The sequence below is a fragment of the Grampus griseus genome, assembly GCF_964374135.1.
Source record: "Grampus griseus genome assembly, chromosome: 2".
Taxonomy (NCBI): Eukaryota; Metazoa; Chordata; class Mammalia; order Artiodactyla; family Delphinidae; genus Grampus; species Grampus griseus.
The window spans coordinates 85,073,057-85,086,853 of NC_139018.1; the positions used below are offsets into that span (position 1 = coordinate 85,073,057).

The following is a 13,797-nucleotide window of genomic DNA, read 5'->3' on the forward strand; positions in this document are numbered from 1 at the left end:
AGATTTATAGAGAAGTTGCAAGGATTATATAGAGTTTCTCGCTACTCCTCATCCAGTTTTCTCTAATGTTAACATCTTACATTACCAGGGTACGTTTGTCAAAACTGAGAAACCAACATTGGTACTATTAAGTAAACTGCAGACTTTATTTGGATTTTATTAGTTTTTCCATTAATGTCCTTATTATGTTTCTGGATGCACTTGAGGATACTACGTTGCATTTAGTCGATGTTTTGTTTTATTTATTTATTTTTAGTCTATATGTTTTTTATTGTTTCCCTAGTACTTAGCACAGAGCATGGTACATAATAGAGCACAGTGTTTCTTGAATGAATTAATCATCTTTTAATTTTTCTCTCTTGGGGAATGTTCATTAACTTTCCTTTAGATTTACTTAATTGATTTATTTACCCTTATATCTTTTCATTCCTTGACTGTTTCTAAGGTCTGTTGCAATTTTTTTTCCACTAATTTTTTTTGAGGAAAAGTAATCATGGTATATGTGGCAAAGACCGCTGTCTATTCACATCTGCTCTCTCCTTGGTGCGCATTGCTAGTCAGAATCCCCCAGTCTCCTTTGCAGTTTGATGAGACCACAATGACTTAAATTTTCTCTAGTGGAATGTGACTGGAAATGGGCCTGACGTCCTTCATGTGTTCCTCTTTGTCCGCCTCTCCTGGCTATCTGGGATCCAACATCAGGGACAACCTTGGAAGCCTTGTACTCAAGATGGTGGAACTGCTGTCAGCCTGAGTCCTAGAATGACTCTGGAAGAGAATTGGCTTAACTAATGACCTGAATATTCACTCACCAGGCTAATATTTTGAGATCAGTTTGTTAGCCTGCCCTACGCTTTCTAATAAGTGTGTTACGTGGTCAGCTCTGAATAGGATCTATATGAACGTTGAGTATTTATCTAATTAGAATTATATAATTATATTGGAAAGACTGGGGGATGGGAAGTGTGCACATGTATGGAAATATGAAGTGGAAGGAGAGGTAAATCTAATCTATAATGGGAAGTTAATAGTGCCTAAAACTGGAGAAAAGAAATGGAAAAAGCATATTGTGATATGGAGGTATATGGCAGAAGATTCATTCACAAAAGTTGAAAATTTTTGCCCCTTGGAGTTGGGAAATTGTTGGGGTGGAGGACCATTTTTTTAAAAAAATAAATTTATTTATTTTATTTTATTATTTATTTATTTTATTTATTTTATTTTTGGCTGCGTTGGTCTTTGTTGCTGCACATGGGCTTTCTCTAGTTGCAGCGAGCGGGGGCTATTCTTCGTTGTGGTGAGCGGGCGTCTCATTGCGGTGGCTTCTCTTGTTGTGGAGCATGGGCTCTAGGTGTGTGAGCTTCAGTAGTTGTGGCACATGGCCTCAGTAGTTGTGGCTCCCGGGCTCTAGAGTGCAGGCTCAGTAGTTGTGGTGCACAGGCCTTGTTGCTCCGCGGCATGTGGGATCTTCCTGGGCCAGGGCTCGAACCCGTGTCCCCTGCATTGGCAGGCGGATTCTTAACCACTGCACCACCAGGGAAGCCCAAGGACCATTGTTTTTTGTAATAAGCCTTTGTACTTATTCAACTCTTTATGTTCATGGATAACTTTGATAAAAACAAAAATTCAATTAAAGATATTTGGTAAAGAACAACCACAAAAAACCCCAGTCAAATTCAGATTCTCCTTTATAGAAGCCACAAAGTTGATCAGTTTTTGCTAAATAAATCTGGTAACAGGGAGCTTTACCACTTCATGAGGAAACTTGTTTCATTGTTGGGTAGTTTTAGAGGTCAGAAGGTTATTCCTTATGCTGATGTGAAACCTTCTATAGAAACTTCCATTCCAGGACGCTCTAGAATATATGGAATAGTCTATATCTGCTTTCATGACAACCTTCAAGTGATTCTTTAAATTATCTTCATAATCTACCCCATATCATTTTTTAAAAAAGAAATTTATTTATTTATTTATTTTTGGCTGTGTTGGGTCTTCGTTGCTGCGCGCGGGCCTTATCTAGTTGCGGCGAGCGGGGGCTATTCTCTGTTGTGGTGCGCGTGCTTCTTATTGTGGTGGCTTCTCTTGTTGCAGAGCACAGGCTCTAGGGTGCGTGGGCTTCAGTAGCGGTGGCCTTTGGGCTCAGTAGTTGTGGCTCGCGGGCTCCAGAACACAGGCTCATCAGTAGTTGCGGCTCACGGGCTTATTTGCTCTGCGGCATGTGGGATCTTCCCGGACCAGGGATTCAACCCATGTCCCCTGCATTGGCAGGTGGATTCTTTTTTTTTTTCTTTTTAACATCTTTATTGGAGTATAATTGCTTTACAATGGTGTGTTAGTTTCTGCTGTATAACAAAGTGAATCAGTTATACATATACATACATCCCCATATCTTCTCCCTCTTGCATCTCCCTCCCACCCTCCCTATCCTGCCTCTCTAGGTGGACAGAAAGCTGATCTCCATGTGCTATGCGGCTGCTTCCCACTAGCTATCTGTTTTACATTTGGTAGTGTATATATGTCCATGCCACTCTTTCACTTCGTCCCAGCTTACCCTTCTCCCTCCCTGGGTCCTCAAGTCCATTCTCTGTGTCTGCGTCTTTATTCCTGTGGCAGGCGGATTCTTAACTGCGCCAGCAGGGAAGGAAGTTCCTACCCCTACATCTTAAATTTTCTAGGCAATGATAATGAAAATCGTCTTTGATTTTGAGACTGATTATCACCAAATCCTTCCAAATTCTGGTTCACTGGCTCGTGACTGTCCTGTAGATGTTGAGTTTTTGGTTCTGCTGCAATTGGCTGTGCTGCACAAACCTTTACTGCCTGGTGGCCTTAATGTGCAGCCGGTGTTCCTGTGTGATCTTCTCAAGAGCTGACCTCAGTGGTGCCTTTGGGATTATCAGTGTTGACCTTATAACTGCCCTTATTGTCCTGTTTGCTTCTCCTGATACCACTGAAGTTCCTATTAAGTTTCCGAAAGGTTAGCCTCATGCTTTTAATTTCTTACAGAAGACTTACAAGGAATTTGAGAAAAGTTTCTCCGGGCTTGGTAGTGCACTATTACATAGTGCCAGAGGATTCCTTCCTTGCCAGTAGTCAGCCAGGGTTCCTGAATAGAGCCCATGTACTTCTACTCTCTCTCACCTCAATAAGAATTCTCTTTTCTACTTGAGATTTTGCCTGGAGTGATTGGATATGGCCTGTTTCCTTATTATTTAAGCATGTTAGTTCTAATGTTCTGGGTTCCTACTGTCAGTTTTAAAGTCCTCCTGCAGGGACTTTCCTGGTGGTCCAGTGGTTAGGACTCCATGCTCTCACTGCAAAGGGCATGGATTCAGTCCCTGGTCAGGGAACTAAGATCCTGCAAGCTGTGTGGTGTAGCACGCCCCCGCCCCCGCAAAAAAAAAAAAAGTCCTTCTGCAAACCTAACAGCTCACTGCCTACCCTGCCCAAATTTCTCTTGAGAGGGAAATCACTCCCACCCTAGTCCTTTGTTGCGCTTATAGCAAAGGCTGGACATAACATGTGTTGAAGAGTAGAGAAATATTAAGTAAATTGTGGCATTAAAAGTGAAAAACACGTATTAAATACTATGTAGCAACTTGCAAAATATGTTTTCAAAATAATGTTAAATGAAGAGTAGAACCCAAATTGCAAAGACCTGCTTTAAATTATGAAAAAAACCCCAAAGCCTATAAAAATATATACACATGTGTGTAGAAATTCAGAGGAATAAAAAGTCATGGTCAGTGGTAAGATTATAGGTATCTGAAATTATGTATTGATTTTCTGTGTTCTTCATTAGCATGCAAGCTCTAAAAAGTCAGGGATTTTGGTCTGTCCTAGAACAGTGCCTGGCCTGTAGTAGTTTTTCAACAAATCTTTGTTGATTATTTAATGAATTGAATGTGGAGATTTCTTTTTGATGGTTTTCATGTTTAATGCTATAGTAATGCTTGTTTAAATTAAAACAAAAACAAAAATTAAAAAGGAAATTCCCAATGATTTCAACCTTTTGAAAATACATTATAGTTTCTGCATATTCTCAACACCCTTGTTGGCCTTTTCTGGTCCTCTTAAAAGGTGGTGCCCCAGACAGGATATACTAGTCCAGATTTTGGCAAGCCAGTCCAGCATATAGAGGAATATTTTCTTCTCAGGATCTGGATACCACATCTCTATTTTACTTTATTTTTTTTTTTTTTAGTGGTAGGAGTATGGTTTATTAAGCTGTGCCTTAGTATAGGCGCTGGGGCTTGCCCATGGTGCTCTTAATGTACAGAGTCCGGACGTTCTGCCAATTTTTCTTGAGCAATGACACCAGGAAGTTGACAGCTAAGTGGATGTTGTACACAGGCTCATCACTTGTCATCTTCACGTGGCCAACAGCCACTGCCAGACACAACACCTTCTTCATCTGGAACTTGATCGTGGACTTCACTTAATCAACTTTGGCCACCATGTTCTCATTATGGGTCAGCAAGGAAGGGAATTTGCCAGCCTTATTCAGGCCAGGGCCCAGAATTTGTGGGATCTGCTTGATCAGAGGCTCTGAAGCCAAAAAAGCATCATACTTCTTGGGCAGCTTCCTGACCAGTTTCTTATTCTTGTTGAGTTTCTTTAGTGCCTTCATGTCCATATGGGGGATATCCACAGCCTTGGCCTCATCACACAGTGCTGCTGGTGCCCCAGAACACATATAGAGAACTTGGGGCGGGGAGTGGACTTAAGCCTGACGGTGCCTGAGAAGCGTTTGTCCTTCTGAGGGTTATAGTTCTTCAGGCTGATCTGAAGCTGCACCGTCTCCAAAAACTTCTGGCACTTTCACTGGTTCCCATGCAGGACTTCCTGCACTGCCTTGTAGAGGGTGTCGCGGGAGACTTTGCTGCTCATGGTGCCTCGTGCTGAGATAAGCGGAAAAGAGCCACACCTCCATTTTAGAGTTTTTTGCAGATGTGACTTATATCTGCAGTTGGCTTATACTGAACTTAGTTTGTTGGTATTTAAAACTTTAGTTTTGGTAATACATTATAACAATTTCCAGGTCTTTCCCAATAAGTATTTACCTGCTGATATAACAGAACTGGCCATCTTGCCTTTCATGTATTTTTGTTTTCACTGTCCACCTTCATTGGAAGTGCTAAGTAGCAGAACATTCAAAAGTTGGGCAGCCAGAGGATAAAAGAAGCAAAACCTCTGGAAAGTCTACACATTTTATAATTATCTCCAAATACTTTAATGATGACTATACATTTTCTAGGTGCTTTCTTCAGAATTCCTGAAATGGTAGGAAGTTAAGTACTTAGATAAAAATCAGAAACTCATCTTTTGGTTCTGTCTTCAAATAGTGTTGAAAACCTGTTTTTTCCAGGAAAGTGAGCCATTGCAGTCTTACCATTATTTTCCAAATGCTTATCAACTGCCATCAGCTCTTCATTTTTTTTTTTTTTTTTTTGGCGGTACGGGGGCCTCTCACTGCTGTGGCCTCTCTTGCCGCGGAGCGCAGGCTCCGGACGCGCAGGCTCAGCGGCCATGGCTTACGGCCCCAGCCGCTTCGCGGCACGTGGGATCCTCCCGGACCGGGGCACGAACCCACGTCCCCCGCATCGGCAGGCGGACTCTCAACCACTGTGCCACCAGGGAATCCCAGCCCTCCATTTTTCATGGCCATCATTGTTTCTTATATTCATAGACCAGGTGCTGGCAAATTTTTTCTGTAAAGGTCCAGATAATAAATATTTTAGGCTTTGTGGGCCAGAGGGTCTCTGCCTTAACAACTCATCTGTGCTATTGTATCTCAAAACCAGCCACAGACAATACATAGATGAATGGATGTGACCGTGTTCCAGTAAAACTATTTACAAAAGTAGGCATCAGACCTAGTAGTTTGATGATCCCTATCATATACCCACCACCTTTACCATCTAAGAAGATAGAATATGAGGACTCTATGGTGGAACTCATTTTCTTTTAGAATTTTTGAAGGACCTGCTTCTAGCTTCTAGTGTTCCTTTTGAAAAGTCCCTTGCTCTTCTAATTTCGTGATCCTTTTAACATTTTATTTATTTATTTACTTACTTCATGTTCCTTTTTTTTTTTTTTTTTTTTTGCGGTACGCGGGCCTCTCACTGTTGTGGCCTCTCCCCTTGCGGAGCACGGGCTCCGGACGCGCAGGCTCAGCGGCCATGGCTCACGGAACCAGCCGCTCCGCGGCATGTGGGATCTTCCCACAGGCCGGGGCATGAACCCGCGTCCCCTGCTTCGGCAGGCGGACTCTCAACCACTGCGCCACCAGGGAAGCCCTCGTGTTCCTTTTTTTAAACCAGTCATTTTTTCCCCCCTCTCTCTGTGAAGGCGTCTTGTTCCCACCACTTTCTCATCACTTTTCCTCCTCAGTACAGTGGAGATAATGATGTCTACTTTAGGCTTGCTGTGAGAATTGATAAGAATGTAAAGTGCTGAAAACAATGCTTGGCATATAGTAAGCACTTAGTAAATATTTGTTGCTATTATCATCAACATCATCAATATTTTACAAACTGAAATGCCTTTTGCAGTGTTTTGACAGCCCATAACTACCTCCTGGAACTTTTCCTGGAACTGTGGAGTCTTGATTTCATAGACAAAGTGTGGGATAGCTTGAAGTGATACTCTAGGGCTTTAGGATTAGGGAGTGGGAATGGGATAGTCCATAGCCCTGAGCCTAATATAGAGGTTGGAAAATCATGAGAATTTTGTCGCAAGTTGCACTCACTAAATTTGGAAAGAGAGGTCAGAGTACACATGTATGTTTCTCCTCCTCCTCCCAGGATTATGCATGTTAGTGTCAATCAGACTGTTTTCCAAGCTGTTAACTATATTTATATTTTCAAAATGAAAGCTTTTCAGCACTGCAGGTTACTTCCCAGTTCTTTTTAAAGTGTTGTAACTGCGCTTTTATTTTAAATAGTTCTAGTTCTTGCAACCAGCATTTTATATTGCCAGTAAGAATTTAAGATAATTAGATCAATAGAGGTAACCACAGTGCCATTTTCAAATAGTAGATTTGAAAAAAGCAGATTTTTCCAGATTGAAATATTTTCATGCAGAGGCATACTTTATTTTCTCAAGTTCTCCTTAATTCTGTTTCTTGAGTATACTCTGCCTTCTGAGTGGCATGCTAGTAAAGATGTGGATAGGAACAGACATTCTTGTGTCATCTTTATGGAAAATAGGGAATCATTATAAAAATTAATTACTATTTGTTTAAACATTTTTATTTATTTATTTATTTATTTTTCGGTACGCGGGCCTCTCACTGTTGTGGCCTCTCCCGTTGCGGGGCACAGGCTCTGGACGCGCAGGCTCAGCGGCCATGGCTCACGGGCCCTGCCGCTCCGCGGCATGTGGGATCTTCCCGGACCAGGGCACGAACCCATGTCCCCCTGCATCGGCAGACGGACTCTCAACCACTGCGCCACCAGGGAAGCCCAACATTTTTATTTTTGATGAGCCTAAAATTATATGAGATACACTTGCCTTGCCCCCAAAGTTCAGCCTTAATTCAGCTGGTTATTTTACTAGTGTTTGGTCCAGCAAGATAGGAAATCACTCTTACTCTGGGAAAAATAGCCTCCTTTAAGGGATATTTATATGCCAGACATTGTATTAAGCACTATTATCTAATTTAATCTCCTAAGTGGTCTCTTCCTCTAGACTTTGTTCTCCAATAGTATATTCTTAATATAGCAGCCAGAGAGATGCTGTTAAATCAGAGATGCGGTTAAAGTAAGGTCATGTCATGCTAGAACCCTCCAATGGCTTCCTATTTCTGGCAAAATAAAAGCTAAAATCTTCACAGTGGCCTATAAGGTTCTATGTGATCTGATTCCCTCTTAGTTCTCTGACCTCATCTTTTACCACTTACCCCCCCACTCTTTGCTCCAGCTCCTTAGCTTCCTTGCTTTTCCTTAATCATGCCTTTTTCATTTCTGATTTCCTCTGTCTGGAACACTGCATTGCTGTTTCCTCAGTTGTTTCATGTCTTGACTTGAATTTTGCTTTTTGCCCTGTCGTCCTTCTCTGCTTTATTTATTTATGTTTTTCCTGTAGCACCTATCACTAGATAACATATCAAATCATATATTTATTTATTTTGCTTGTTTGATATTTCCCTTACCACCGGGCAGAGATTTTGTCTATCTTGTTCACTGTTGTCTCCGCATCACTTAGGACAGTTGCTGGTGCGCAGAATAAGTGCTCAGGAAACATTTGCTGAGTGAATGACTAAATTGCCACAGTACTGTGGCATGGCCACTGTTATTACCTTCATTCAACAGGTGAAGAAACTGAAGCCCAGAGAGGTTAAATAATTTGCATAGGGTCACATAGCTCTTAACCATCCCCTTGAATGGCTTTATTTCCTGTTATATCTCATGCATTCTGTGCTAAGTCATAGGACACTATTTTTGTGTGTGTGAATATCACATACATATTCAGGCTTTTGTGCTCATGTTGTTTCCTCAGTGGGAGTATTCTCCTTTCCTGCCTCGTACTGAGGTAGAACTTTATTTGCAGAAGAAATGGTACAAATAGAAGAGTCAAAGAGAAGAGTCAAGGGTATGAAGGTTGTTTGGGGAGGTGGAAGGATAAATATTGTGAGCTAAGATCACATGGTGGGACATGCACATATGTTCAGGGAGCAGTTTAGCTAGAATGAGGTTTTGTTTAGGAGTATGATAGGATAGAGAGGGAGAGAGTTACGCCCCTATTACTGGGAGCTTTGAGCTTCACGTTAAGGAGCTAATGTTTTTATCTTGTTGCCCTTTGAAGGTTTTTGAGCAGAAGATTGATAATGTATAACACCACTTTAAAAAATACTTAATTTTGCTATGGTGATGAGAATGCTTTGGAGTGGGAAGAGACTAAAATTAGGGACAATGTTTAGGAGATTATTAAAATGACATAGGCCTTACATGAGATGATAAAGGCTGAAGTTGAGAAGTGATAGTGGAAATAAAGCACAGAGATGAGATACTTAAAGTATAACTTTTAAAATCCAAACTCCTTACAGTGGCCTACAACATGCTGCATGATCTGACCTTTGCCTACCTCTGCAGCCTTATCCCCTGCCACCTTTCTTCTCATTCTCTGCTGTAGCAACACTGGCAGTTCTTTGCTTTGAATGGACTGTTTGTCTTGGCTCTAATGTCTTTGCACTTACCTTCTCTTTCCCTGGAATGTTTTTCTCCAAGTCTGGTTCATTCATTTCTCAGTTAAAATCACCTCTCAGGTCTTTCCTGACCACCAGTTTTTTTTTTTTTTTTTTGGTAGTACGCGGGCCTCTCACTGCTGTGGCCTCTCCTGCCGCGGAGCACAGGCTCCGGACGCGCAGGCTCAGTGGCCATGGCTCACGGGCCCAGCCGCTCCGTGGCATGTGGGATCTTCCCAGACCGGGGCACGAACCTGTGTCCCCTGCATCGGCAGGTGGACTCTCAACCACTGAGCCACCAGGGAAGCCCCTGACCACCAGTTTTAAAGCACCGTCCCTTATTGCTTCATTCTTTGTTGCTATCATCAGAGTATGTAATCATTATCTGACTTTAAAAATGTATTTGTCACTGCCCCTTAGAATGTCAATTTCATGAGAGAAGGGACTTTGTCATTTTCACTGCTATATTCTTGTACCTGGAAACGTACCTGGCCCTTACTAGATTTGAAATAGGACTTAATAAATCACCTGGGTTGGAGGAGTCCTGTAAATCCAGGGTTTTCAGCTTGACTATCTACCATTGATCAAAACAGAAAAATCTGGAGAGATTTTGGTTTTTGAAGGCAAGATGGAGTCTGAGGTGGGGGCACGACATCCAGATGGTATTGTCCAGTAGGCAGTGGGAGATGTATAACTGCACCCTACGAAAATGGTTAGGACTGGAGCTATAATCCTTTTTTTTTTTTAAAATGAACTACAGTGTAACATACATATAGAAAAGTGCAGATATCATAAATGTTCAACTTGTTGAACTTTTACAAAGTGAGTATACCCTTGATGTAGTGCCTAAATCAAGAAAAAATTATTAGCAGCACTCTTGAGGCTCCCTGGTGATGAGCTATAATTTTTTGTTTGTTTGTTTTGTTTTTGCGGTACGCAGGCCTCTCACTGTTGTGGCCTCTCCCGTTGCGGAGCACAGGCTCCGGACGCGCAGGCTCAGCGGCCAGCTGAGAAGCCCTATAATGTCTTAATTGGTATTTATTCTGTATCCTCTTTGATTATAAACACTTTGAGACAAGGACCATACCTATTTCACTTATCAAAATAGTCTAGTAAGGTGATTTTTGTTGATGATTGCTCAGAGGAGTCTTACTTTCATTAATAGTCAACCCAGGGTGAGGAACTGTACTCTGCAGGACTTTCTGTTGATTCCAGTCTTTGCTGTTTTCCTTGTCTCTGAACTCCTATAGCATCAGTCTACTATACTTGATTTAATACTTCATCTATGTTATCTGTGGTTTTTTAGTTTTTTCCATGTGTTCAGTTCATATGTCTATTAGAAAGTTCCTTGAGGTTGGGAACCTTGTCATATACTCCTTCCTCCCTCCCTCCCTCCCTTCGTTCCTTGAAATAGAATTTATTGTGGCTCTGATTATGTACACGTGAGATGTTCTTGCCAGGTGGGCTGGGCTCACATGGCTTGTATAATACATACATCTGCGGGGCCTGCTCTCTGTGGCTGGGAAACGCCCACACTGGCAGTTCAGTCCACCTTCCAAGTTCTCAGCTTCATGGGGTCCTTGGCCACCTTTTTCTCAGCGCAGTTGGCCTCCATCTCCCGCTGATGCTCCTCTCACTTCTTCCAGCTTAGCTCGGTCTTCGCCTGTTGGCTCTCAGTCTCGGCTGGGCACCAGCCTCCTCTGATGTGCTGATAGGGCAGCGAAGGGGTCGCCTTTGTCATTAAGCTCCGGTCCATCCCAGTTATACTTGCTGGCCAGCTGTGTGTCCTCAGGGGGCAGCTCTGGGAGATTTGGCTCCTGCCATCCCTGCTCCCACGAGCCCCTCAGCTTCCCAGCTGCTCCAGTCTGACTCTGGGGCTTTGTGGCCGGGATTGCCGCTCTGCCCAGCCCAGCTGTCTTGGCCCCCAGAAGTCCTGGTGGGCCGACACAGATTTGGCCTCCTGCTCCAAGCTGCCCCAGTCTTCGTCCTCCCATCTGTTGGCAGCACTGCTGTCCTCTTCTGTGTCCTTGCCCTCTTGTATCTCCCAGTGGCCTTAGGTCATGGGTATGGCAGGGACAGGGGTGAGGGCTGGGGAAGGAAGTCCCTTGGGCATGGATCTCTGGGGGACGTTGGTCTCGGCTGGAGCAGCTGTGGGGTGTGCATGGATCAGCATAGAGGTGAGGAAGGAGATCCCTGTCATGGCCCAGCCTGTGCAGCTGGCTGCATGAGAAGTCCACTTTGGCCAGCTGTGTAGGGCCCTCTGACACAGACTCCAGTTTGGACAGGCAGCTTCGAATGGCCTTGAAGGCCTCATCCTGCACAGATGTCTCAGAATCCACAGTGAGGCTGTAAGAGCTCAGGCAGGATCTTGTGGGCTTAATCGTTCATCGAGTAGAGGTTGTGGGTGGCAGTGAAGCCCAAAACACCCGTGACCTGGGATGGTGCAAAATGGTCCTTAGTGGCCCAGCTAAAGGCGGAGGTGAGGACCCTGTTTCTGGTGCTGGTACTGAAGTAGAAGCTGATTTTGCCCAGGCAAATGGTGGTATTGCACCGAATGGGGCCCTGTTCGTCCTTGGCCTGCAGCTGCGTGAAGAGCTTCATCAGCTCCACGGTGAGGTTGGCCTCATTTAGCTTTGGGGCCAGGAGCAGCATGGACTTGACCATCTGCTCCTGGGGGTCATGGAGAGCCTACTCCTATAGGGTCACCACGTATAAGTATTGTAACCAGGGAGCAGCAAATGTGCTAGGTGTCTTATTTCAGGACTGTTGTTCTTTACAGTAAAAGTGATTTGTCAAATGTATAATTAAATGCAATTTAACCTTTATACTTTTATGAAATTTTTCACATTCACTTTTATTTTGAGAAGTCTTCATCAGGGAGTTCCCTGGTGGCCTAGTGGTTAGGATTCCACCCTTTCACTACCATGGCCTGGCAGTGAATCCCTGGTTAGGGAACTGAGATCCTGCAAGCTGTGTGGCATGGCCAAAAAAAGAAAAGTCTCGGGCTTCCCTGGTGGCGCAGTGGTTGAGAGTCCGTCTGCCGATGCAGGGGACACAGGTTCGTGCCCTGGTCCAGGAGGATCCCACATGCCGCGGAGCAGCTGGGCCCGTGAGCCATGGCCGCTGAGCCTGCGCGTCCGGAGCCTGTGCTCTGCAACGGGAGAGGCCACAACAGTGAGAGGCCCACGTACCGCAAAACAAAAAAAAAAAAAAAGAAAAAGAAAGAAAAGTCTTCATCAGAAAGGGTTGATTTAGGAAATATGAACATTATATTACATAATTCTACATACTTCCCAGTGCTGTCCTTGTTCTTGTTCAATATTGTGTAGTTATATTTGTATATCTGTTAATTTTTTTCCTTTTTGGCTCTCTCCAGTGCATTTAAAGTGAAATAACTTAGATGTGACTTTTAAGGAATATATTCATTATATAAACCTAGTTGAGTTTATATAATAGCATTATTACATATATTTTATTAATAAAGTTACTAGATTTGCCTGCCTCCCAAGCACTTAAACTCTAAATGGAGAAAAAAAATAGACAAACATAGAATGCTTTATCAGTGGGATTTTGGGTCTCTACTTAATAGAAATTTGCTTTCATTATATACTTCATAACCTAAGGCAGCTCCTTTTACACAGTTAAAAGTCTGAAAACACTTGAATGTTACTAGGTGTGTCAGGAAGAAACTTTACATGGGCTTCTGCTTCTTAGAAATTTTCAGTATTTTAATTTATTGAGTACCTACTTTGTATAGAACCCTGTGTCAGTTGTTCTGAAGGATACTGAGACTGAATTTCTGCCCCCCAGGTGTTTACTAGCTATAGGATGGGCCATGACCCAAGGCACTGTATGATATGTCCAGTGAGTATTGAGGAAACTTCACTGGAAAAAAAATGAAATTACCAGCAGTTGAATAGTCTGGGTAAACTTGATGGAGAAGCTGTGATCTGAGCTGGACCTTGAAAGATGAATGGGATTTTTCTTTGTGCTAATAAGCACAGTGCACATAGCACTTTATGTGATTTTTTTTTTTCCATTTAGTCTTTCCAGCAACCCTATGAGACAGGTGTAGTTTCCATTCCAGTTACAGAAATGAAGAAACTGGAGATTAGAGTGTATGTTTTCAATGATTCCATATATATGTATGAAAATCATTAAAAAAGAAAAGTCTGGGAGGATACACACCCAATTTAAATATTGGTTACCTCTGGGGAGGGGCACTGAGATTTTGGAGGTGGAGGTCAAAAGGAGGCTTTAGAATTTTGGGTTGTCATTTAAAGGAGATGTATTACAAAAGAAATAAGTATTAAAAGGAAAAATAAGAAACATTTTGGAATTAAAGTAACAGGAAAGGAAATCTCAGGAACTAAAGCTTTTAGAAAAGAATAGAGATCTACTTGCAAAATAGTGGGAGTCAGATTTTGACTGGCTCACTGAATCAAAAAATACAGGCATTTATTGGGACAAAACATTTGATCACCAAAGTTATTGAGTTTACATTAGTTTGTCATGGTGGAAAACAGCAGTTTTTTAACATGATTGTTATATCCACAAAGGTCATAACACTTTTTGGTGCCTTTTAAAAAAAATTTTTTTATTGAAGCATA

At 42.6% G+C, this 13,797-nt stretch overlaps 1 protein-coding gene and 1 pseudogene across 4 annotated transcripts in view; one reads left to right on the forward strand and one right to left on the reverse strand.

Moving 5' to 3' along the window:
* The window catches only part of MGA (MAX dimerization protein MGA), a 160,498-nt gene that overhangs the window by 13,202 nt on the left and 133,499 nt on the right, over positions 1 to 13,797 (forward strand). The window lies entirely within an intron of this gene.
* Positions 4,216 to 4,890, reverse strand: LOC309819472 (large ribosomal subunit protein uL1-like; annotated as a pseudogene). The gene has a single exon. The product of its transcript is annotated as a large ribosomal subunit protein uL1-like (transcript).